At 39.2% G+C, this 25,024-nt stretch overlaps 2 long non-coding RNA genes across 5 annotated transcripts in view; one reads left to right on the top strand and one right to left on the bottom strand.

Moving 5' to 3' along the window:
- Window positions 1–25,024, top strand: part of LOC108403483 (uncharacterized) — a 288,767-nt gene that overhangs the window by 92,886 nt on the left and 170,857 nt on the right. Inside the window, exon 1 of one of the 3 annotated variants that reach the window (XR_001854696.3) lies at window positions 19,370–19,486. The exons of the other annotated variants lie outside the window; for them this stretch is intronic. This is a non-coding gene — a long non-coding RNA (uncharacterized lncRNA). Of the gene's footprint in view, window positions 1–19,369; window positions 19,487–25,024 lie in introns of those variants that run through there. 3 annotated transcript variants of the gene reach the window in all.
- Window positions 14,312–20,364, bottom strand: LOC108403484 (uncharacterized). Of its 2 annotated transcripts, none has more exons than XR_001854699.3 (3): window positions 20,278–20,364; window positions 19,431–19,721; window positions 14,312–16,295 (listed from the first exon to the last, which is right to left on the bottom strand). It is a non-coding gene; the product is annotated as an uncharacterized lncRNA (long non-coding RNA). The 2 variants fall into 2 exon arrangements; XR_012133137.1 differs by having other exon boundaries at window positions 18,243–19,721.

Raw genomic sequence — 25,024 nt, forward strand, 5'->3', positions numbered from 1 at the left:
CCTTTGGAGGCTGACAGCTTTCTTTATTTTATTGATAGGAGAAGTAATAGATGCTTCCCTTAGCAGTTTCAAAACATGATTTTTTTTTAAGCCCAAGAACAACATATTCAGTTATGTGCCTGATGTTTTCCTACTGTTTCCTGAACAGATTGTCAAATGGGCGACCGGTCTGGTTCAGAAAAGAGTGCTTGCCCCCCTCCCCTGCTGCTCCCATCCAGCACCTCTTGTCCCTTCTCCGCCATTTTGGTCATCGCTCTCATCACAACACAGCCTGTCATTGGAAACTGAATTCAAGTTTTAGTTTCTCGTTCAAAGTGTTGGCTTCACAAGAATTAGTGAAACTGAAAATGATTAAAATAACCAGTAATTCTCTGAGCAGTTAAACAATCCCCGAAGTGGTGAAGCAGAGACATCTGCACCTTCAGTCTTCCGGACTCCGGTGGTCCCCGTGGTTCCGTCTGACTGTTCCAATCCAGTCCATTCCGCTGTGCACATGGATTATGTATCCCACATCTTCCTGCTCTTAGAGCAGACACTTTCTTAATAAGGATCCAAAGGAAATCTGTGCACTTTCCATACCCCTGAAAGGGGCGAGCTCTGGGTTTGCTCTGTTGCTGCCACATGATCTGTGGGTGTGTTTTCTGGTGCCATGAAGCACAGTCAGACCCTCAGCCAGCCCAGTAGGGACACAATTAGAATTAGAGAGGCACAGAAAACCCTATGAATCTCCTAAGAAAGCAGAACTGAAAGAACTGCTTTTAGTTTTCAGTACAAAAAAATCCTGGCCCCAAAATGTCTTCATTTATTCAAGTTTTACTTGAGCAGAAGCAGGAATAGAAAGGCTTTCCTGTGTTTTTTCATTGGGATCAACCCAAAATTTCAAGAAATGAAGTTTGATGTTCTTTGAGGTTCCTAAGTAGTTCATTTATAGGTTTCAGGTGATGGAAAACCCAGTTGCTCTGAAGAAGCAGCATAATTAAGATCATCATGGGGAACAATAATAGAACTGACTGTTGCCCATCTTAATTAATGGCACATAGTTGCTCAGTCGCCCCGTATTGGAAACTATCCTCAGTATCTCCCTCTGTCAGTCTCAAAATCCAATGTCTGCCAAAAATATGGCCTCCAAAATACATCTCAAATGAATACACTTCTCTTCATCTCCATTGTCACCACCCTAGTTTTGTCCACCATCAGCTCTTAATTGAACTGTTGTATTCATTGCCTTCCAGTCTTCAGTATCTTTTAAAAAACAAAATATTAATTTATTTTCAATCAAAACTGTATTTAAGGTATGCAACATGATAATTTGGTATACATATACATAAACCTTGTTTGTGTGTGTGTGTGTGTGTGTGTGGTAATGAGAACATTTGAAATTCAGCAAATTTTCAGTAGTCAATACAGTGTTATTAGTTATATTAGCTATAGTCCTATCTGGTCGTTATAGCCCTGGATCTTCTAAAATGCAAATCTGATCATATCTCTGCTCTGCTTAAGGCTTTCCATTGTAGTTAGGATCGGTGTGATGTGCCTGATACCTAGCCACCTTTCAGTGAAAGAATCACTACATAAATTAAAATATTTTGGCTGTTTGTTCTTTATAGTCTAGATAAATAAGATGAATTTTTTGAGTTTTTGAATAAGGAAAAATTAATGTACCCCAAATTACTTTATTGTTCTAACCTATATAAAAGCTGCCCAAACACCTTCAAAATTACTATTTTTCTGAGCCACAGCAAGAAATCATCATTTTTTCAAGGTGTACTGTTCTCCAGATAGTGAAACACTTTGTTTTGTCTATTGCTGCCCTTTTATTTATATAAGGGAGAGTGGGAGAAGAATGGTCTTAATAGCTCATTCATCAACAGTTGGTTTTAATGTTTTTTGGCAAGAGTAATAAAACATGCTTTTACTCCTTTTTCTTACCTACCTCTCTTCACCCCTTTCCTGTTCCTCAGAGGGAACCTCTTTCATTTCTTCTAGCTGATTTTTAAACTATTTCTATGGATTTGACATATGTATACTGATATTTTGTGATTTAAGAAAAAATGTTTCTAGATGATCCCTCAACATAGAGAGATTTAACATTCAACCCTCGTTTTATAACCACCTCTAACACACTTTGCTTATCCCCATTCACTCAATACAATTAGATTGGGAATTTGGTTGAATCGATATTTTAGTGGTTATATCATTATGACTATGAAAAAACTACTTCTAGGTAAGTCACTAGTATATTATGATCCCACTTCCTTTCTTGCTTCTTTCTAGAGTTAACAGTTGAAATTTCTTTCCCAGGTGCCTGTCACCATATTCTGTGACAGACTCGGAAACCTCTTCTCACTGATCAGACATACTGGGAGGTCTTCATCAGTTCCATTTTTTTCACCTTGAGAGTGATTTCTTTTCCTGCCCACTCAGAAATACTTGATTTCTAGACCTGCTGCAGAGTGTTCATTCCAGGATTTGCCTCCACCATCATACTAGACTTATCTTTCACCTCTCTCTCTCTCTTTTCCCCCTGCTGGATTAGGTCCCTTTTTTCCTGATGCAACACCTCATGTCTGGAGAAGCACATCCTCCAGTAACTTTCTGACCTGGTGTGCCTGAATATGTCTTTATTCTACCTTTAAATATCAGTCATGGTTTAATTGAGTAGGAAATTCCAGGCTGACAATCATTTTCCTAGACGTTTAAAGACATGACTCAATTGTTCACCAGTTTCCATTATTCTTGGTAAGAAATCTGATGATATTCTCATTTCTGATTATTTATAAATAATCTGTATATTTTTCTTCCCTGGGACCTTTTCAGATCTTCTCTAAACCCAGGTTTCTGGAATTTGATAATTTTGCTCCTTAGTGAGGGTTTGTCAACCTCAGCTGAGGCTTCAGTGTATACTTTCCTTCTGGAAATGTAGGTTCTGAGACTATTTTGTATATTATTTCTTCAGTATTGTTCTACCCTCCATCTTCCCTAGACTCTATTTCTGATATTTGAAATAACCAGGTTAATCCTCTAATTTGCTTTTCTTTTTAGAAAACATCACTTTTTAATCTCTTTGTCATTGTGTTCCACTTCCTGAGAGAGATCTTTGAGATGTTCTCTATTGTGTCATCCAAACATGTGTGTGTATATGTATTCTTACTTTCACTGATTTTTAATTTTTAAGAGTTCTGTTTGAAATTTTATAATTTTATTTTTTATAACAGATTTCTTTTTTCTCTGGAAAAATTAATTGTAGTTTTGGAAAAATTTCCCACTACTATTTGTCTTTATAGCTCCTGAATTTCTTCTCTACATTTGAAACTTATTATAGATATTTAGTCCATTCATATTATGCATATTTAAGAGTGACATATACACACAAAGCTGCTGTGACATTTGCTATTAATATGTAGGGCTTTTCAACTGATGAACTTTAAACATCTAGGAGTGACTAGTTGGAGACCCAGCCATTTGGGGACTCAGCTTCTTCTGCTTTGCTAACTCAGGCATTTCTACCTTCTAAAAAAATGACACTTCTTGTCTATTGTAGTCTTCTGTCTTGTGCTCTTTGTTATTATCAGCTTAGTGTTTATGTTTACTTATTTTCATATATTAGCAATGCCCTGCAGGATATTTTATATATTAAACAATATGTATAGAATGTTATAGTTTAAATTTATGTGATATGAAGGAGAACATCTACCGAGGAACCATCAGTTCTACATAAAGAGAACATGAGGGTACCATGAAAATACTTAATAAAGAAATTGACCCTTGGCTAAATCTTAACAGATGAAGAGGTATTTGCTGGGCAGATATACCATGCATACTGTAGACCAAGAAGAAAGCCCAGGCCATACCATGGCATAGTCTTTTATGTTGAACAGCAGGTTGGAACTGCGTGTATTAAACAGTGAGAAATGAAGCTCTGGAGTTCATCAAGTTCAGGTTGTAGAAATCCTCATGCTCCATTCTGAGGTCTAGGGCAAAGCAACATGGGTAATAAATGAGTAAGACTTCACTTGTTCCTTAAGCAGCTCACAATCTAATAGGAAAGGAAAGATATAAAAATAAATAGCAGTAATTCTAGGCATAATTGTGTGAATTGAAATGTATTTCTCAAGGAAGAAGAGATTATATCTGATTGAGAGAAAACTTTTTATGAAGGAAAAAAACATTTGTAAGGCCTCAAATGTAGATAAAGAGAGCTTTGGCAAGTCAAACTGAGATGGAAGGGAGTAAAATGAGTTGAAGCATAACACTGGACATGGAAAGGATAGCTGGACAAAAGTAAGCACTCCCTTCTGGTTGGTACACAGGTAGGCAAGATGAGCTTGTTATGTGGTAGGGGCTGTGACATAGATGGTCTTGGATGGCAGACTGGGTGGTCTGTGCTTGAAATGACAATCTGTGTCCCTGACGTACACCCTTGTCTCTCTTCTTTGTTTCTGGTAAATGGCCTTCCTTACTCTTTGAGCAAGAAATATCCTTGAAAAAATTAGTAGTCTCTTAAGTTTTCCTCCTTATGGTCATCTTCCCATTCCATTCACTTTTCACAGCTTATCCAGTGAGCTGTAAAAATGCAAATTGGGTCATCCACACTGCTTTGGACAGCCGACCACTACACTTGCTGTGAGATTCAGATTCCTCACTGTGGCCTACAAAACCCCAAAGGCTCCTGACTGCATCTCACACTTGATGCCATACCACTTACCTTTTCACTCTCTACCCTCCAACCAAATATCAAATTGGTCTTCCTTCTGTTTCTTTAATATGACAAACACACTCCTGTCTCTGGACCTTTGCACCTGCTTTACCTGAGATAGTCTTATTAACATTTGCCTACTTGGTCCCTGTGTGGTTTTAGGTATCATATAAAATGTCATTTCCACAAAGTGGCTTCCTCTGGCCATCATTTGAGACTATCTATACTCTTTCCACCTCCTTCTCTGTTGTATTACTCTTTTTATTTCCTTTGGAGTACATTTCTTAGCAGGTAATTATGTTGTTTATTTTTGTGGTTTACATGTAAATAATGTTTCTCACACCACTAGAAATTACATTTTAAGAAGTCAGAAACATTGTCTTTCATATTTTCTGCTGTATTACTGACACCTAGCATGGTGTTTAGCACATAATAAATACTCAATAAATATTTGTGGAATAAAGGAATAAATGGAAAAGTGATTGCATAAAATGCCTCTCCTCAATCTTGTTACATTAACTCCCTAAATATTGAGTGGATCTTTAAGAAATAATTTATTTCTTTAACCAAAGAATTTCTTAAATTATTTTATTCTGTATTCTTTCTTCTTTCTGTAATTATATGTCTGCTATGCTTTAAGCTCCAGAAGAGAAGAGACCAGGTTTCTGTCTTTAAACATTTCACTCTTGGTGTGTTAACCATAGCAGATGTTTAAAAATATAAAGATGCCTGCATGATGAGGAAGGTTTGTAAAGAAGTAAGAGGTAAATGGCAGAATTCTCTTGCAAGGAAGGCAGGAGATTTGTCCCTAAGCCTCCATAAAACATTAAACATATAATTACGGTGAATTATTCCTTGTCCTGGCCCTGCTGATCAGTGGGTCTTTAACTTTGATTACACAGATTTATACTTCTGAATTTCAATTTTTTAATCTGCAGTGTAGAAGTAATGTTGCTTCAGGTGTAATTATGGCCTAACGGCATCAGGATTCCCTAGAGTGCAATTTAAATATGCATTTTCTTGGTCCCTACCTGAGTCCCTACCTGCCCAGCATCTTTGGGACTGCGATATGGGGATCTGAATCTTTAACAAGTTCATTCAGTGGTTCTCAGGCAAAACTGAAGTCTCAGAAACACTGACGAGGGATTGTATTTTATGACCCTCTCCTATGAATCTGAAATCTCCTATGTAGCTGCAGTAGTGTATATTGGACATCTGGTGAGAAAGAGAGAGCTATATTATTTAGTTATTGCTCATGTAGATTGCTCTTACAGGAAGTTTCCCAGTAATTCTTGTCAGCTGCTAAGCAGTGTGCTGTTTCTTGTGAGTAATGGTCTATTCTTTGCATTATATTGTATTAAATTACATTATTTCTCATGCTTTGTGTCTCAGGGAAAAATTAAACTGTGGTATAGTAATTTCTCTCAGGAAATGTTTCTGCTTATATAGATCACATAGTTCCTGAGTCAGGTTCTTCAAATCTATATAACTTTTGGGGAGTAACCCAGATGTTTTGGGAAACTGTATGAACTTCCAGCTATAGTATAGGTACACTGGTACTATTTATTTTTCAACATGATTACAACAAAGGAGTGGGGAATTCATGGTAGGTGAGGACCATTAAAGAACTGGTGAAAAATGACTCTATTGAGGCAGAATATAAGATACAAAAAATGAAAAATATTTGCAAAAATTCAAACAACGAAAAATTTCCCTCTTCTTGGCAATCTTATAAAAGGTCTTGGGGAGAAAGTAAACTGGATGAGCAATAGTTGCCGACAATGTTTCCATGGAAGTAGGGGAGTAAAGAGACTGCTAACTAAACAGTGGCACAGGTGCAGGAGTGGAGACGTGGGCTCAGGAGGAGAAACACCTTTTCCTGGAGGCTCAACTCAAAGGGAATTAATTTATGTGTGCATCCAAGCTTCTTGTTTAATAGAGTTCTAGAAAGTGCTCATAAGCTGAAAATGGAAGTAAAGGTACACCCAAGAAATTACACAGACATTTGAGAAAAGATGACTAATAAGGATTTGGTTTGAGGGGAATGTTTTTCATTCTGGTTCCCAGATTGAGACTGGCTAGGACTTTAATGCCATCTACTCATTCAGTGTTTGAGATACAAACACACACACACACACACACACACACACACACACACTAGTTTCCATTAACTTAACATCTTAATATAACTTGGCTGTGAACTCTTATCTTTTGTACCAAATATTCCCATGAATGCTAAGAATCACTCAACAGTAGCTCTTAAAATTACTCATGTAATTGTAGATTAATGATACCAAAATAAATTTTTTAAGTAGCATTGAGAAATTCATCAAAACTTGCATTTATACATAAACTAAATGATTATTACTAAGAATATCAACAGTGACGTTTAGTATTAAAATAACAATTCTACAACTTATAAAAAATTTTTATAATTCACTTTTGTCATCCTCAGTTCCGAGCAGCATCTTATTTACTCCCCAGCACAATCTGTCAAGACAGGCCTAATCTCCTAACACTCAGAGAGGTGTAACTGGTTTGCCCCAAGTAAAAATGCTGTGTGTAATTTGGATGGCTCAAAGGGGTAGTTATCCACTTTTGCATCAGAGAAGATCTACACCCAGCCTCCTTTGTGTTTTGAAGGTGTCAAGCTGTGAGATCCTGGAAAGCAGGCAGATTTTCCCCTTTTGAACTCTGGGCTCCATCTTTAGTGGTCTATGGTAGAAACTCTATAGGAGAAACAGAAAGTAGGGAAAAATGTTGGGACTGTAAATTGGCTGACAGCCAAGAGCATCATTGGGAGTTTTGGAATTGGCCAGGGACTGATAGCTCCCCTTGCCTGAACAGGGAAATGGACAGCTGGAGTGGGCAGGTGTCAGTGCCCTGGTAGTTCATGCCTGGGTTAGGGAACCAATCTCAGCTTCTCTTTTCCAGCAACAACTTGGCCTGGGCAGACTGCCACTCTGCAGTGAGATTCTGGACTGTTTCTGCACTTTGGTAACACCACCTGCTAATTCTGCACTCCGTATTTTATGTAGTTCTGAGACACCCTGGATAATCAGGAGCCTAAGGGGGTCATGGGATAGCTTATGCAAAGTGAGGTCAGAGTGCTGTTCTGATTTGTGGCTATCACGTGCTGTGGCAGAGCTTAAGTATGTACAGTCTAGCAAAGAAATGGAACGCAGTACTAATTCCTAGCTGAGGAGAGGGAGAACATTGCTGTGTAGAAGATGTTTGGGAAGGAGGTCTTCAGCAACTGGTGACAGATCCTGAGTGAGGACAAGCAAAATGGAACTGCCTCATCCAGGGGAATCTAAACATTGATTTGGAAGCTTAACAGGATGTTACAGTATCTTTCCGACTTTCAGCTTCCAGAAAATTACGCCACTCAGTAAACACCAGACAGCAAATCACTAAAGAAGCCAGAAAAGAATCCTCAGCCCAGAGTTCTTTCCTGGTTTTTACTCTGTTTTCCCAAGGGGAACAGTTTATCCTGGCAAAATTGTAGGCACCAGTCGACCCAGCTCAGCAGAAAGGTGCCCGAGTGCTGCCCCATGTCTCCTAGGGCAGGAAGACATGTTAATGAAAGATCATACCACTTATGGGCCCTGATTTCCCTTTTTTAATGCAGACAACTACAACCGCACTGCCGTGCAGAAATATATGAGCTAAAAAAAGTAGTTCTTTGTAAAGTGTGCATCCTCTCTTTTCACTGTGCTACAAGTCATCTAGATGGAAAAAAACAGAGCTTCAGAAAGTCAACTACTCCTGCAGCCTGTTTCCCATGTGGAAACCTAATCACCTCTGCCACAGTGAATCTGGGTCATTAGTAATGGCTGGGTGTGACTTACGGGGCTTAGACCTCCACGTGCAGCAACACCCAGCAGGAGCAGATGGACTTCTAAGCAACCAGACAATAATTTCCTAATGGGAGCTGGAGCCAAGTACATTTCATTCCTTACCCTCCCTATGGTGCAGAGATAGATGAACCGACCATGAAGTTTTCCAAGAAAACATGTACAAGTAACCTGCTGACAGGCTTTTCTCAGGTGTCACTATCTCTCTGTACTTGGCAGGCAGACCCAGCCATTAATAATATTATCTAACAGTGGCCCACAAGCTGGGGCAGAAAGCTTGAGAGGTCAAAGCCTCCAGGGAACAGCACAGTGGATGATGTAAACGCACCACATATGTCCTCTTTCACCTCGGCTTTAGTAGGACTACTGCATGGAACTTTATCCACACTTAAAATTAAATGAAGCAAGGCTTGTAAAAGCCTGTGAGAGAGTTCCTGGCCCACAGAAGCACTGCTGTCATAACAATTACTACTAGTAAAATCTGGTATGAACAGAATTAGGGTTAGTACTGCTATTATGACAACAATAATTGTTATTAGAGTCACTATGACTGTTAGGTTTGTTGAATGACAGATCACAATGCAGTATGAGAAAGAAGAAGGAGGACATAGAGACTGAACCTAGAAAAATCAATTCCTATTTTCCCAGCTTTATTGACGTGTGATTGTAAGTTTATAATGTGATGTTTTGACGTAAATACATACTGTGAAATAATATCACAACCAAGCTGATTAACATATCCGTCACCTCACATAGTTACGTTTGTGTGTGCATGTCTAGTTAGAACACTTAAGATCTACTCTCTTAGCAAATTACATGTGTATGATACATTATTAACTATGGTCACCATACTATACATTAGGTCTCCAGGACTTGTTCATTCTATAACTGAAACTTTTTACTCATTAACCAACATCTCTCAATCCCCCAACCCCTCAGTCCCCAGTACCCACTCTTCTACTCTCTGTTTCTATGAGTTCAGTGTTTCTAGATTCCATATACAAGTGGGATCATACAGTATTTGTCTTTCTTTATCTAGCTTATTTTATTTAGAAATGTCTTCTAGGTTCATTCACATTGTCAAAAATGGCAGAATTTCCTTCATTTTTATGGCTGAATAACATTCCATTTATATATATATATATATATATATATATATATATATATACACACACACATATATATATTCATATATATACATACATATAAAATTACACACACACACACACACACACACATATCTTTTGTCACAGTGTTCCCATGTCCCATTTCTGGAAGTCTCTCTTAGAAATAGAAGCAATAATATAAGGAAGTTTCATATAACACTGGAGTGGTAAAAATCTAGAAAGAGTGCAAACATCCATAAAAAACAGAGGGTTCAAATGGTTAATTTGTACATTTATTCAGTGGAATATAATGCAACAAAAATCTATATCACTTAACTTAGGGAGATTTCCATAATATATTAAGTGAAAATAGTAACATACAGAAGAATAAATGATACCACTTTTGAGAAACAGTGGCAAAAATGTCTCTAGTCTCTGTATACATAAGTGTACATAATAAGTATCAACATGGAGAAGTAAATGCAAGGAGACAGACCCACTGAGCGACATTCCTTACCTGTGTCATGTCTAGAGGTTGCAGAGACAAGGCGGGAGCAATGGGAAGGGAAAATGAGGCAAAACCAAAAGGCTGCATAATATCAATTGTGGGTCTCTACATCACATATATGGAATCTATGATTACAAAAAAAACTCTGCATTTATGTTCCAAATTTTTGTACAACTATATGTGCAAAATTCATAAAGAGATGAATGAAAGGGTAGCCACCAAAGTATTAAAGGCACTCACTTAACTTTTATTTTTATATTTTGTTAGAATACTTTATATTAGGGCTGTATTATTTATACAATCAGAGAAAAGCTATTTGCACTGTGCAGAAAGACAGAGGGAGCAGTGCCCAGGCTGGATATAATTCCACAAGCAGAATCCAGACATAAGAAAGAGCCTTATGCTGTGAGGCTAGATGCTATGAGGATGACAGAGAATAAGGTTGCCTTGTATAGAGTTAAATGCTACACAGACATAAGGTATAACTGTTGTTATGTTACTAATTTGTAGTTCATCCATCCATGAGATTTGTAATGAGTTTCTCCAGTTAATCAATTTTATGGAATATTGTTGGATGACAGACCACTGTCCTATGACTTCCCAGTAAACTCTTGGGAATATCTGAAACCTAAGACAAGAGCTCTCAGCACACTGTTATATTAGATAGGCTAATTAATGGAATTATGTAGTAAATGTGTCAAATATTAGGTGGGGGAGACTTTTCTATTGATACTGATGTCTCCTGATCAAACTCAGGAATCCCGATGTCTTTCCTTGACCCCAAATCCTGTTGCTCAGTCTTTTTTCAAGTGAGCATGCAGTCTGGTGGATACTATTACATCTCTGATAGCATTTCAGCATTTGCGAGGACTCGATTAAATGTGCTGAATGTTGAAAGCAGGCAGGTCTTTTAATTAGGTCTCCAGAAAAAGGTCATTCTTCTTCCCCTGGCACCTGCCATACTTTATCTATTGCTCAAGTAGCAGCAGGAATTGTTCACCCCACCCTGCTTTACTCCCACTACTATTGTTTATTTAACGTCTGTGGCTTAGCAATCATTTTGCGCCTTATTCCTGGTTCCTTGCTTTCCCTCCTTACCTTCTTCAAGGCAGAGGTGATGCCCAAGAGTGTGTTAGGAATAGGGGAGGCTTCTTTCTACCTCTCTACTCATAAATCTCCTTCAATTTCCCCAACCCCAGGTCACTTCTTGAGGGCTTATTACTTAAAATGGCCAGCTATCATTTTCTAAATCTGAAGTAATAAAAGACGTATGGAATAAAAACATCTTTGCCACGCTTTGCTGTTTTTATTTGTTTGTAATATAAAGTATGGATTAAAAACAGGTGCATGCTTGCTCAGCATGTGTAGTTTCCAAACAAGTCCCATAGATTCTCCTTTCCAACAGCTTACTGATCCTGAGCTCTTACTATCAAGAAAATCGAAAGGCACCAGTGCCTGAAGGTAACCATGTTTATTAATATTTCACAGTTCCTATTTCCACGCTTCTCCCCTCTGGCTGTGCTGAGATCAAGGATCATCATCATCTGTGATCATGCCTGGTGAGACCTGCCAGGGCTATACAAGGAACCTGGCCCTTTACTCAGTTTGTTCCCACAGATCACACTGCAGAGTAAGAAAGGTAGAGGGACTAATCGTGCCAGAGAGAACATAATCACGGGCTGGAGATGGGGATGCACAGGTGCAGAGCCTGGCAATTGGAGAGACTGAGAGCTGCCGTGTCACAAAGCCATTTCTATTTATTACTCAAATGGCAACCAACATGTTGTGGGAAATATTGGAGGGAGGTGAAAGTTTCTGCTGTGTCTGCATCAGATACACAGCTACATTTATCCATGCATCCACTGCTATACCAGAGATCCATGTGCTTCTAGTAAATCTGATGGCAATACCTAGTTTCAGCAGATGAGTCTTGATTAGTCTTAGCCAGTGGTTCTCAAATTCTTTGGTCTTAGGAACTTATTACACAAAAAATTGAGGACCCTTAATAACTCTGGTTCATGGTTTATATCTTAAACACTTACCATTGTAGAAATTAAAATAGAAATATTTAAAAATAGTTATTGATAAATGTATTTTAAAATAAAAATAAATCCACTTACAAGAGTAATATTTTCCATGAAAATGACTATATTCTTCAAAACAAATGAGTGGTAAGAGTAGAATGATTTTACATTTTTGCAAATATCTTTAATATTTGGTGCAATAGATTCTCATTAGCTTCTGTTAGGGAGGAAAATAGGCATGAGTGGTGTGGAAAGAGAATAAGGCCAGTAAAGCCTACTAGAAGGGACTCAAAGAGTTAACCAGTTAAAAATAGAAAGCTCAGAAGGCCAGGGGCAAGTTGGCCCAGAAGTTTGAATACTCTCCAGATAAAGAAAAGTATCTCAGCATAGCCTATGCTTTCATTGTGCCAGTTAACACATACCATTGTAAGATTTACTTTAGCCTGCTCAAAGACCCAGCTTATTCATGAATTTTATCTTAAACCTAAGATTGCATTTTGATCAAATGGAGGGTGGCTCAGCCCACGTTGGAGGCAGGGCAGACGTTCTTGATTGATATGCTTCCAGACAGAAACTGATATTCTAGAAAGGAATCAAAGCAGGAAATTTCTTGTGTTAAGTTAAAAAAAAGAAACTTAATGTCTTAACAAAGATGAGCATTCTGAGACAATTTGGCAGGTCTGCACCTGGCCCTTGGTCGCTTTCCTGAAAATCCTCAACTGCCTATAAAACCTCAGACCCTAAACCTTTCAGTCTCCGAGGTCTCCCGCACTTTCTAAGTGTGTAAATTTGATAAAACTCTTTCCCAACCTTTCAGTGCTCCGTGCTTTCTAAATGCATAACTTTAATAAACTTTAATAATCTTTCACTGCCTCTTCTATGAGGTAACTCACACTCCCCTTTCTCCAAGTGTGCACTCTCTCTCTTTAAATAAAGCTTAAACCTTTCAGGGTGCCTCTTCTCCCTGAGTTCACCTGCACTTTCTCTCTCTTTAAGTAACTTCAAATAAAACTTTTTCTCTGCTTCACTACTGTGTCTCTGCCCTTCAATTCTTTGTTGTGGGGACAAGAACCGAGGAGAATACACAATGCTCCCCCTCTAACACTTTAGCATTCAATCTGTTGCAATATATTATTTTCAATAAAATTTATAAAGATGATTTGCCCTCTCACAGATATATAATTGGGAAAGGAAGAAATATTTTAATAAATGCACATTTCAGATCATTGTGGATATTCCTCTTTGATAATATACTAAACCTTAATATGTGGTCGTTTTACCAAGGTTAGTTCATGAAACTGAAGCCATATTAAAGGACTTGTCATGACTTTTCATTACATTATTATAGGACTGTCACATTAAAATTCACTGATACATCTTACATGGTAAATAGAACTTTTAACCATACATAACTTTGTAACATCATGCATTGGCCATCAGAAGAATGTTAGTTCAGTTATCTGGCTCTTCTACAAATGTTAATATCAAAAAAAAAAATCACCAAAATCACATTCGCTAATTTCACCAATATCTCCTAAGAAGAGTCTCTCATGTTGGATAGTATCAAGCTCATGGTGGCAGAAAGAAATTTTCCAGAATTCTAATTTTCTCCTGTAAGCTTAAAATTTTTCATTGGCAACAAATATGTCAGTTGCTGTTTTTTCTTCCCTTCCTTTCCTTTCTTTCTCTCTATCTCCCTGCTTCCCCTTATCCTTCTCCTTTTCCCTCCCTCCCCCTCTTTTTATCCTTTCTATTAAATGAGATAATAAATGCCTTTAATTTTTAAGAGAGTTTGAAATGAAGTTTTCTTTTATGTGCCTATATAATAATAAATTAATTTGAACATGCATACATGTGTAAAGAACATGGACCCTTAAGCAAAATTAGGGTGCTCCCACGAGAACAGTGTGAAGTGGAATGCTGAGGGATACTCAGGCAGAGCAGAATACCAAGGAGGCTATGTATTTGCTTAACAGCTCTGATGAGAGGTCATCACCCATTCCTTAGAAAAATGGACACTGAGATCAGATACACCTGTATATTCTTCATAGTGTTTTAGCTACACACAAATTTTTAGAACTGTAAACAGCTTTAATTATAGACTGTCAGTTATTCTCCATAAATCCTATTGTCATTTTTGTTACGATTCCAAGCAAAAGCATTCCTGTAGGCACTGATTTATATATAGATACTCAGGAAAGGGAATCAAGTAAGCAAAATGAAAAGAGCATTTCCTCCCTTGAGAACTTCTGTCTGAGATTGCTATCGAAATGGTAATATTTAAGTGTAAATTCTTCAGTATATAGTGTGCAAGACTATAGACAGGAGGAAGAAGTTTTGATGGTTAATGAAAAGAGACTAGATTCTGGGTGTAGTCAGATCGTCAAAGGCAGTGGGCCTGGGGGGTTGCATGAGTAGCTGTCTTAGGGCAATCAAGAGACAATGTGCCTAGGAGGAGGGTATTAATGACCTAAGTATGGAGAGGTATTGGTTCCTCCTTTCTTCTTATTAGTCAGAATGTGTTAAGTTCTGCTTTAATAACAAACTTGCAAAGGCTCAGTGATTTAGAACCATAAAATCATTTAAAGTCTAATGCAGGTAGGAGACATTATTCTCCATTTATTTGGAAGGTTTCCTTTATCTTGTAGGCCACTCTTAAAATATGACCTTCTTATTTATTGCCAGAGGAGGTGACAAGACCATAAAGGTGGCAAACTGACTTTACAATATTTTGACATAGAAGAAATTTTATAGCACTTTCTCTTCTTTCTCATTGGCTAGAACTAGTTTATGATCCTAATAACTTCAAGGTGACTGGGATTCTCATCTTCCCAGGAAGGAAAGGAGAAAAGGATATGGATAAGCACAGATAATCTCCACTGCGGTCTGCCTTTTTGATCACAAATAATTGGTTTATTATTGTGTCTATATGAAGAACACAATCACTTGCTTAGGAAGAAAAGTCAACATCACATCCAGGAATTACATCCTTTACACAGTGCATGGTCTCCAGGTGATAAGAATAATTTCCTCCATCATGTCCAGAAGTGTCATGTCTTGGTTAGATGAACTAGGAACTAAAGAGATGAGTTTATCTTGCCACCCATTCTTGCAATACACATTGGCAGAGAAGGAGCAGGAAAATACAATAAACATTCCCACTTGGAAAGAGAAAGAGTAGGAAATTCACAGTAGTCACGAGTCCATAGCAATTCTGAAATTCTGCATTCTTTCCCTCATATTTCATTGGCCAGGATTAGCCAACAGTTCTATCAGCAATGGCTTGTGATAGATCTTAGATTGTGTACATAGATAGATTGTGTACATCTTGCATTGGCCCAGGATAGAGAGCAGAACCAGATGAGAATGTGCATGAGCAATCTCTACCACAGTTACTCAAATTTAAAACAATATTTTAATGAAAATCACAGAACTTTATATATGGTATTAATATTATATGTGATATTAATAGGATATTAATAGACCTTACATGATGTAATATTAAATTAATTTATTTTTAGATTTTCTGATTATAAAATTCTGGAGTATTTATCAAAGCTAAACTTCTTATCATGTTTTCTGAATTTTCTTTGCTTATTATACCCTAGCCATGTTCCTAGTCTTCTTAATGGATAACTCAGCTGAGGAGAGGGCATTGAGTAATGTTAGAGAGATAGTACAATAACTCATCTATTTTAGCAATTTACCTAAATAGTGCTAGGAGGAGGCAGATGACCATGTATCATCTATATCTCAGGGAATTAGTCATTCTATCAACTAGGAAGCTAGGCCTGGAAGGATCCATGCCCTCAAAGCAATGCCATTTACACATTTTAGACTCTTGTATAAGGAAGTATGTCTTAGGCTCCGTGTGTATGAACACTTATATAAAAATGTCTTAAACAAGTAATAGAGGCTCATTAATTTCACATAACAAAACATCTGGAGTTGGTTGGTTCCAGGGGTAATTCTGCTGCTCAATAATGTCATTGAATTATCTTCCTCACTTTCAGCTTCGTAATCTTCAGCATTTCAGTGATGTCTTTCTTCAGGTCACTAAATGGCTGGAGCAGCTCTAAGCATCCCACCTTCACAGGACACAATCTAAAAGCAGGAAGGAAGAGGTGGCAGTGTAAGGTCATCTACTTTTATACCTCTCTTTTATCAGAAAGAAAAATCATCTCGAGAAGTACCCAGCAGTCTTCTTCTTATGCTTTGTTGGCCTGGATGGAATCATATGCTAACTCCTACGTGCAATCAAGAAAAAAAATGAGATTACTATCATTCCCACTGGGCACATTGCAGAAGTCCACAAATGAAGGTCTATTTGAAGGAAGAAGCTGGGAGCCGACCAACAGTACCTGCCACAGCCCTTTTCCATCTCAAAGCTGCTATTCAGGGACTGACAGCTGAGTAAAGAAATCAGCAGTAATCATGCTTTAGTAAGCTATATGCTTAGTTATTATCACCTTCATAGATTAACTTGGCAGTTCCATAGCTGAACTATAGCAAATGCTTACAGGAACATTTATAGATGGCCACATAAAAGCACACTTTAGATTAGGGTATCATTCTGACCTGTAGAACTCAGCTGAAGATATGAAAAGTAACAATCAAAGAATATAAAAGTGGAATGTCAGAAATCATTTGAACCCAAACCCCCATTTACTAGAGAAGCAACTATGGTTATATGAGTCTCCTGAATCACACATTGAGTTCCAGGAAGAACATGACTGGACCCTTCCAAACAACATTAAGTAGGTCGGGCACAGGTTAGGCAACTCATTTATTAATCTTAAAGAGACAAGATGTCTACATGAAGGGCTAAAGAGACTGTTCTGCTCTGGGTACAACTTCTGTTGGAAAAGAGGGAGGAACTGCTGCTTTCTGAGCCAGATTTGGTTGTTAGATGGCTCTGGATTTGAGGAAACTGAAGACTGGACTTCTTAGCATATGTCTGGAAATTCAGCCTGACACATTTATATTTTATTTGCTCCTCAGAGTCCCTGTGGGTTATTTGCAAAGCAAGAAAATTCTCAACACTTTCTGTGACATATATGTCTGAAAAACTGCAGATGTTCTGGTGCTGAATATAATATTCTTGAATTTTTATGTCATTTTTTCCTCTTTGTCTTCATATACTTTCTTCCCCACTGTTATTTTATTGATAATATTTTGAGTTAGGTAGAGATAAACAGTCATCTTAGAAATAATAAGGAAGTATTTCAATTGGAAGATGGAAAGCATCGCTGAAAAGTTTTTTTTTTCTCTTTTTTGAAGCATTGTTTTCCTGTAGTGTTTGCATCTTAAGACTGTGGAGATGGAACAGGTTTCTTGCATTGCGGGATTCCTTTTACTCTGGAATGCTAAGAGAGGCCAAGGTTGGGGTGCTTCAAGGTTTGGGGGTTGGGAGCTGGCTTCTTAGGGGCTTTCTCCAGACTCTAAGGTTTAAGAAAAAGAAATGAAGGGGGCCTTCTGTATCGGAGAGGACAAACAGGTTTTACCTTAAATACCAACTTATGAATTGAGAAATTTATTTTTAAAAAGGCTCAGAGCTCTGTGTTGAGAAGGACTGAGAGGGCTGGACTTGTCTGAAGAGAATGTTGTCAAGGAAGGAAGCAAGTAGAGCTCTCCTATCATGCTGGTGAGACCATAATTGTTCAGCCACTTTGGAAGACAATTTGATGTTATCTCATAAGGTAAATGTGTATGTCTTCTGGCCTGACAAATCTACCTTTAGGTGTCCACCCTAGGAAAACCCTTGCAAAGGATTTATGGAAGAACATCATAACAGGATTATTTGTTATAGTCCAAGCATGAAACAACTCTCCATCAAAAGCAGACCTGATATAAAAGTTGTGGTTAATATATGTAGTAGAATAGTATAAACCAATGGTCACAATGAACTATGGCTTCATTCATCAACTGAAAGAAATTCACAAATATTATATTGAGTAAGGAAGCAAGTGTCATAGAAAAATATACAATATTTTGTAATTTGTGTAAAGGTAAAAAATAGGCAATATAAAACTAGGTTGTTTAGAGATGTACCTGTAGGTGCAAAATGACCAAGTGAAGGAAGACCAGTTATCAAGAAAGTTGGCACAATATTCTCTGAGAGCAGTGAACTATGGCACATGATCAAGGAGGAACTTTTAGGGTACCACTGATGTTCTATTTCTTAACCCGGATAAAACAAAAACTGGTGATTATTTTATATTATTATGTAAATTATACATATATGTTATATACATACTAGTCTGTATATATGATATGTTTCACAATTTAAAAAAATCTGTGGCACAGGGGTGAGAAATAGTGGTGCATATGCTGTACAGAGGTCAAAACTTTTTCAACATGGACCTTTCCCACTCATCAAGGTCAAAAGGGGTAGAATTTTGGGAAAGGTATGTTTAAGAATCAATGGCAATGTGTTTGTGAGGGTCACCCATGATCTGTCTCTCAGGAAACCCAAGCTTGGTATATATCAGGGCCAGAAAGAGAACATCCTCCAAAATTTACAGAGAAGCAAGGATAATTAACAGGTTTACAGGAAGCAAGCAGTATATTTAGTTTTTAATGTAGGATAGAGTATTCTTAACAAGCACTGTTTTGTTGCAGATATATTAAATTGATTGTTTTTTCTAATTATACTTGCTGAAGTAGCATATTTATGTTGGATTTTTCCACCAGAATTTCCCAGGATATTCTGAGTTTGCCAGGAACTCCATTGAGGACTGGAATTGTGTCCAATTTCTTTTCTCCTACACTGTTCTGCAGGGAAGGAATATCTGAACAATCTTCCTTGATTGGTGAAAAGTGCTAAGGAAAAACAGTTTCTTAGTGGCCAACCACCTGCCTCACTTCCTTCTCCTTCTTCCAGTGGCCACAGGTCTAAGGTCCTTCTCTAGAGGGCTTAATGATTGTCTCTATTCTCCAGCTCATAGGCGTGGTGGGGTTGGGTAGGGTATAAGAGGATGCTGGACAGTTCAGAGAATGGGAAATGGCCAGGTAATCTCTAGTTTAACAGCTCGGACTATTTTAATATATGTCCTTTATAGGTGATATTGGCATCCTTAAAGCAGAGTTTTCTCATTTGTTTAGAAAAATGTAGAGCTTTTAATATTGCTACTTGGATTGGAGGAGGTAGAGTACAGTTACTAAGAAAGTGATCAGATTTGATATGCAAAATTTGTAGGTCAGAAATCTGCTGCATGAGTCTCACAGAATTTTACTCACCAGTTTTTGGAGCAAGAGAACAAATCTTGAAGCTTCTGGAAAGACAGTCTTGAATGGTGAGTACTGTAGAAGATGGTGGAGAGGCCATTTTTAGACAAAAAGTAGGTTAATTTGGTGGCCTCTGAAAAAATCTCAAGAAATGTTTCATCCACGCTGGACTGATTTGTGTGGTAAAATACTCTCATGCCCAACAGGCGATTGGTTCTCAGTAAAACTTGGTTTCTACATCGGAGAAAAGGAGCAAAGCCTTTTTCCTTTTCCCATGAATCAAAAGCAGACTGAAGAGTTGAGCTGGGAAATGAGCAAAGGGCTACATTCAGATGTGAATACTCTGATTTGTGCAATCACAGAATCCCAGAGCTGGTGCAGACCATGGGTGGACCCCTTACATGGTAATAAGCTGGTGGAGGAGTGGCTGATTGTTCAAATGCCGGGACGACCCTTCCTCCCCCGCAGGCTGAGTCAGGCCCACTGAGGGTGCAGTGCAGGAACCTGCATTTTAACAAGCTCTCCAGAGAATTCTAATACAGGGCACAGAGCTTCTGCTAGTCCAACACCTCATTTGTAGGTGAGAATTCAGCAGCCACCCATGTAATTCAAAGGAATAAACTGTTAAACACACACACACACACACACACACACTCAAAATTCAAGTAAATTTGAAGATCTAATTAAACAATTGATGAATCAACAGCATCCCCTCCGGCAAGCAGAGTGCTCCCCAGGGCCACAGAAAGGGAAGTGTTTTTAAAGGCAAAGAGAGCATTAAAAGAAAAAAAAAAGAAAGGAAGGAAGGAAGGAAGGACTCTGTTAGCAAGAAATGCATTGTTTAGACAAGATTACCCACCTAAGGGGGAAAAGTCTCCCACAGTTGCTCCTGGACCCCGAACCCCTGGAAATGCCAGTTTGGCTGGTTAAAGTTTACCATTCTGAGTGGGTTAAAACTGCAATTTAAGTTAGGAATTAAATTTTAGTTTGTGGGGCCTCAACTTTAAGTGATCCCATGATGGGCCTGCAATTTTTCTAACAAAACACTGAGCACATACTACTACCTACTGGGCACAGAACTCAGTAAAGTCTAGTCCAAGCCTTTAAAGGGCTTGTTCAGCTGGGAAGACTAATGTGCTAAGTGCTTTTCAGCAGATTCAACAAAACCCAGAGATGAAAAGGTTTCTTTTGTAGTGTTGGGAAAAAGATGAAGGGGGTACAAAGTTGGAGTCAAAAGTTTTCACAGAGAAGGTGGCCCCCAGGGTTTATATTCTGGAATGGGTACCATGCATTTTCTAGACAGAGAGCTTGTGTTGGGCATGAATAACCCCATCTGGATAATGTGGATAGTGTTCCTAGAATGTAGGATTTACCAATTACTGTTGTTAATAACAGTAGTAACTATCATACCTCAAATATGTAGGATATACCAGGCTTGATCTTATTCTTTATGACCTCCCTACAAACTGGTATTATTAAGCCCATTTTCCAGATAAGGCAATGTCAGAGACTTGCTCAGGATCACACTGTCCGTTGCAGAGGTGAGATTAAAAGTTAGGCATGGGATGATGAGAATGAGGTGAATTATGACATTTTGAAGAAATGCTGAGGAAGAAAAGAGAACTTACCAGATTTGAGGAAACACCTGCAAAGCAACTATGCTACCCTTCATTTGTGCGAGGTGTCTGCTCAGGAGCTGCACAACAGATGCACACAGCATGCAGCTCCCTCGAGTCTCCAGACTGCATTCACTTTTTAGACCTGAAATTTCCCATTCTTACTAGAAAAGAGGGTCTTTTGTTTTTGTTTTGCCTCCTCAATTCCATTTTAAGCCTGTCCACTGGTTTCTGTAATCCAATCTTATTTCTAAAATATTTCCATCTATCCCTTCATGGACCTGACCTGCAGCTTAGAGCTGTTTAGAGAAAAGGAAGGTGAGATTAAGAAAGGTGTGATGTGATCTGGTCGTTGTTTCTGGCACAGGGCTCCTAAAATCCTTGGAATTTCCTATGTTTTGAAAACTAGAAAGGTATCTTTTGTTATGTTAATGGAGAAACCTTTGGAAAGCCCCCAGCCTGCCAGAGGATGGGGTTGGTGCCCAGCTGTAGCCGACTTCAACGTTAGAGAGTTGGAACTTTCAGTCCCTCCCCAGACCTCCGGGGAAGGGAGAGGGGCTGGAGGTTGAATCGGTTGCCAATGCCCAGTGATTTAATCAATCGTGAACATATAATGAGGCCTCTATAATAACTGCCAAGAATGGGGTTTGGAGAGCTTCTAGGTTGGTGAACACAAGGAAATCCAGAGATACTGGCACTCTGGGAGAAGGCGTGGAGGCTCTGGCCCTGGCCCTGTGCTTCTCTTCAATCTGCCTGTTTAGCAAATGTTTCTCTGAGTTCTGTGAGCTGCTCTAGGATATTAATCAAACCCACGGAGGGGACCACTGACAGGTGACAACCTGGACTTTAGGCTAGTGCCTGAAGCGGTGTGTACCGGGAAGCGGGGGAAGCCGTCTTGGAGGGCTGAGCCCTTAGCCTGTGGGATCTGACACTATCACCAGGTAGTGTTGTTAGGGTGCAGGCTTCCGAGGCTTCCCCAGAGAACAAACTACACAGGCATAGAGATGTAAATTCAAGCAAAGTCTTTATTCAGCCAACTAGTTGGGGTCCAAGTCAGCCCCGACGCAGCGGGTCTCAACAAGGACCCCGAGCACTCTGAGCCAAGGGTTTATATAGCAATTTCAAAGCACTTAACTCATAGCAATTTTCTATAACTATACATTATTCTTGCAAGACATATATCCTGGGGTTAAGCAAGGGCAGGGTAAGACTACTCCTCAATGGTTAGGGAGGTTCTGCACGATAAGCTTGGTATGTAAGATTTACTGACCAAGGTTAGCTGACCAAGGGTCACAGCTGCCCACCACCCGGTGCTCATGATTAACTTGTTTTTCAAGGCCTTACCCAGGCCCAGGGTTTTTGTTTTTTTTTTTTTTTTTCCTCTGAGTCACACTCTCAGAAAATGGTTTCTAGGTTTCTAAGATGGCTATGCTTATGCTAATTTACTAATCTTACTAATGCTTAGATTCTACATTTCCCCACTTTCCTTTGACCATTCCAATCATGGAATGTTTGTTTCTTCCTGCTGTGTGAGTGAATGATACTGCGGTCTCAGCATTAGCACCTGAACAGCACTCACTCTTTCCCTAACAAAGGCTATTAGCCGGTTTAAGATACAGGGACCTAAAGTGAGAAGCAGTATAAAAATAAGCAAGGGCCCTGCCAGGGTGGATATCAGGGTTTTAAACCATGGGGATTTAGTAAACTAGGATTCAAATAGCCCTTGGCAGGCCTCTCGCTCTCTCTTCCTTTGATCTGGTCTCTCTCTAAGTTTAGACATTGAATCTCTTACTATTCCGGAATGGTCTGCTGTTAAGGTTTAGCTAAGTTTTATTAGTTCTTTTTCCTGACTCTTAATGCTCTCTGCACTCCTTTACAGTGTCAGAATTGAGTTGGATTGTAGGTCCCTCATCCGGTGTCAGAACTGTTTGCCTGTGCAGAAACTCTACCAGGCTGCTGTGGCTTTTGTGTGCATCCGCAAATGTCTGTTCACCTGCCCTGTGCTGTGTCCAGATACTGGAGTGCTGAGGACAGTTCACCTGTGGCTTGTTCAGGGGCTCCTCCGGAGGAGGGTGTTTTCCTGTCCTGTTCCCTGGCATGGGTGTCAGCTTCTTGCTGAGCCTTGTTGCCTAATGGCCAATCTCCACCGGAGCCTTTTGAGGCTGTGGTCCCCTCGCCTTGGTAGGAGGCCCTCCTAGGGGAAGCCAGCTTCTTTGTTGGCATCCATTCAGCCCACAAGAGGCTCAAGTGTTCTCCCCACACCAAGTGGTGGGTGGTTCCCTCCCAGCTTCGCCCTCTGCCTCCTGACCCCTTTCTCACCCTGGCAGCATCAATTAATCAGGTGCCCTGCAGATTCAGTGACTCAACAACCTGTATGCTGTTAATCATTGACCCTACCTAGTAGGGGAAAGGTTTGAGAACATTCTTTGAGGAAGAAAAGGGAGCCAAGTCCAATGTGTCCTCTTCTCCCATGCAGAGAGAAAAATGAAGGTATAGTGTATTAATCTGCTAGGGCTGCCAAAACAAACCACGCACTGGGTGGCATAAAGAATAGCAACGTATTTTCTCACAGTCCTGGAGGCTGGAGTCCCAGATCAAGGTGGCAGCAGGGCTGGCTCCATCTGAGGCCTCTGTCCTCGGTTGTAGATGGCCCTCTTCTTGCCGTGTCCTCACATGGTCCTTCCTCTATACCTGTCTGTGTTCCAGGACAGCAGCCCTCTTGGGGTAGGGCCCACCCTAATGACTCAATTTTTTACCTTAATTACCTCTTTACAGGTCCTGCCTCCAACTTCAGTTACATTCTGAGTATGATTAGAACTTCAACATATGAATTTCTGTGGGAAAAAGCAAGTCAGCCCACAATATGTCATTGCTGTATCATGAGCTCAGCGTAGGGATACCCCTAGGTCTCAGCCTTCCTCACATAGGCAGATGGAGTAGAATTTTCAGAGGTGTTTTTTCCTGAAATAAACCCTTTTGGTCAACTCTGTGGTGACATAGCAGGTATGATAATAGTGATTGTACCTTGGAATTTAGGGGGTGAGGCATTCAATGCCTTTTGTTCCCAGATGAGGCCCACCTCAGTGGAATTCCCACAGCCCCCAGTTATAAGGTGGGCAGAGGTTTGCAGCCAGGAAGTCACACTGAGGATGCCTGAAGGGCCTTTCTTGGTGACACCTCATGTGAACATTGTACCTTTGTGTTTTACTTTAGCATTTTCAAAGCACTTTCCACATTATCTGGGTGGTGGCAGGGCAGGTGTTCTTCCTGTCATTTTGAGGAAAATAAGGCTCCCAGAGATACTAAGTCATTTATCCAGAGACAGCCTGGCTAGGACTAAGTCTCCGTGATCCCCACTCTGAAGGGCTGCCTTCTCCCACTATGGGAAGTGGAGTAGAAGGGAGTCCAGAGGTGAGCACATGGGTTATCATACCTATATGGGGGCTATTAACTATATGATAAAGCAAATTAAAATTAGCAAAGAGGAAACTTTGTACATAATGAACTTTTGCTGCTATGTATTAAGCCTAGGTTGTTTATGTTAGATTAGAAATTGTGTTTTATAATATTGGCACTAAGGAGAAATTTTTTATTGTTAAATTGTTCTTTTTTCTTTAAAAAATGTGTTATATAACCTCTTAAAGAAACTTTATATAAAAACCTTTAGAAAAACCAAATTTTAAAATCCTAACTCTCAGACAGCTTTATTACTTGCTTTTCAGAATAAAATGTTAATATTTGCCATGAGAGGGGCATTCTTTTGTTTATTATTTATTCATTTCTCCATTGATCAATGGGCGTATAACAAGGAATGCACATCACTTGGGAAGAGTTGACATTAAGGTAGAGCTACCAGGATGTTTATCATTGGAAAAGAGATTGCCACACATACACAAAGCAATATGTTGCTAGAATTGTTGATCAGGTTGTAAAGCAATGCTAGCTTTGGCATCTCATAGATTAATTTCTATCATTTTGATACATTTCAGT

Source organism: Manis javanica, chromosome 7 (assembly GCF_040802235.1).
Source record: "Manis javanica isolate MJ-LG chromosome 7, MJ_LKY, whole genome shotgun sequence".
NCBI classification, from domain to species: domain Eukaryota; kingdom Metazoa; phylum Chordata; class Mammalia; order Pholidota; family Manidae; genus Manis; species Manis javanica.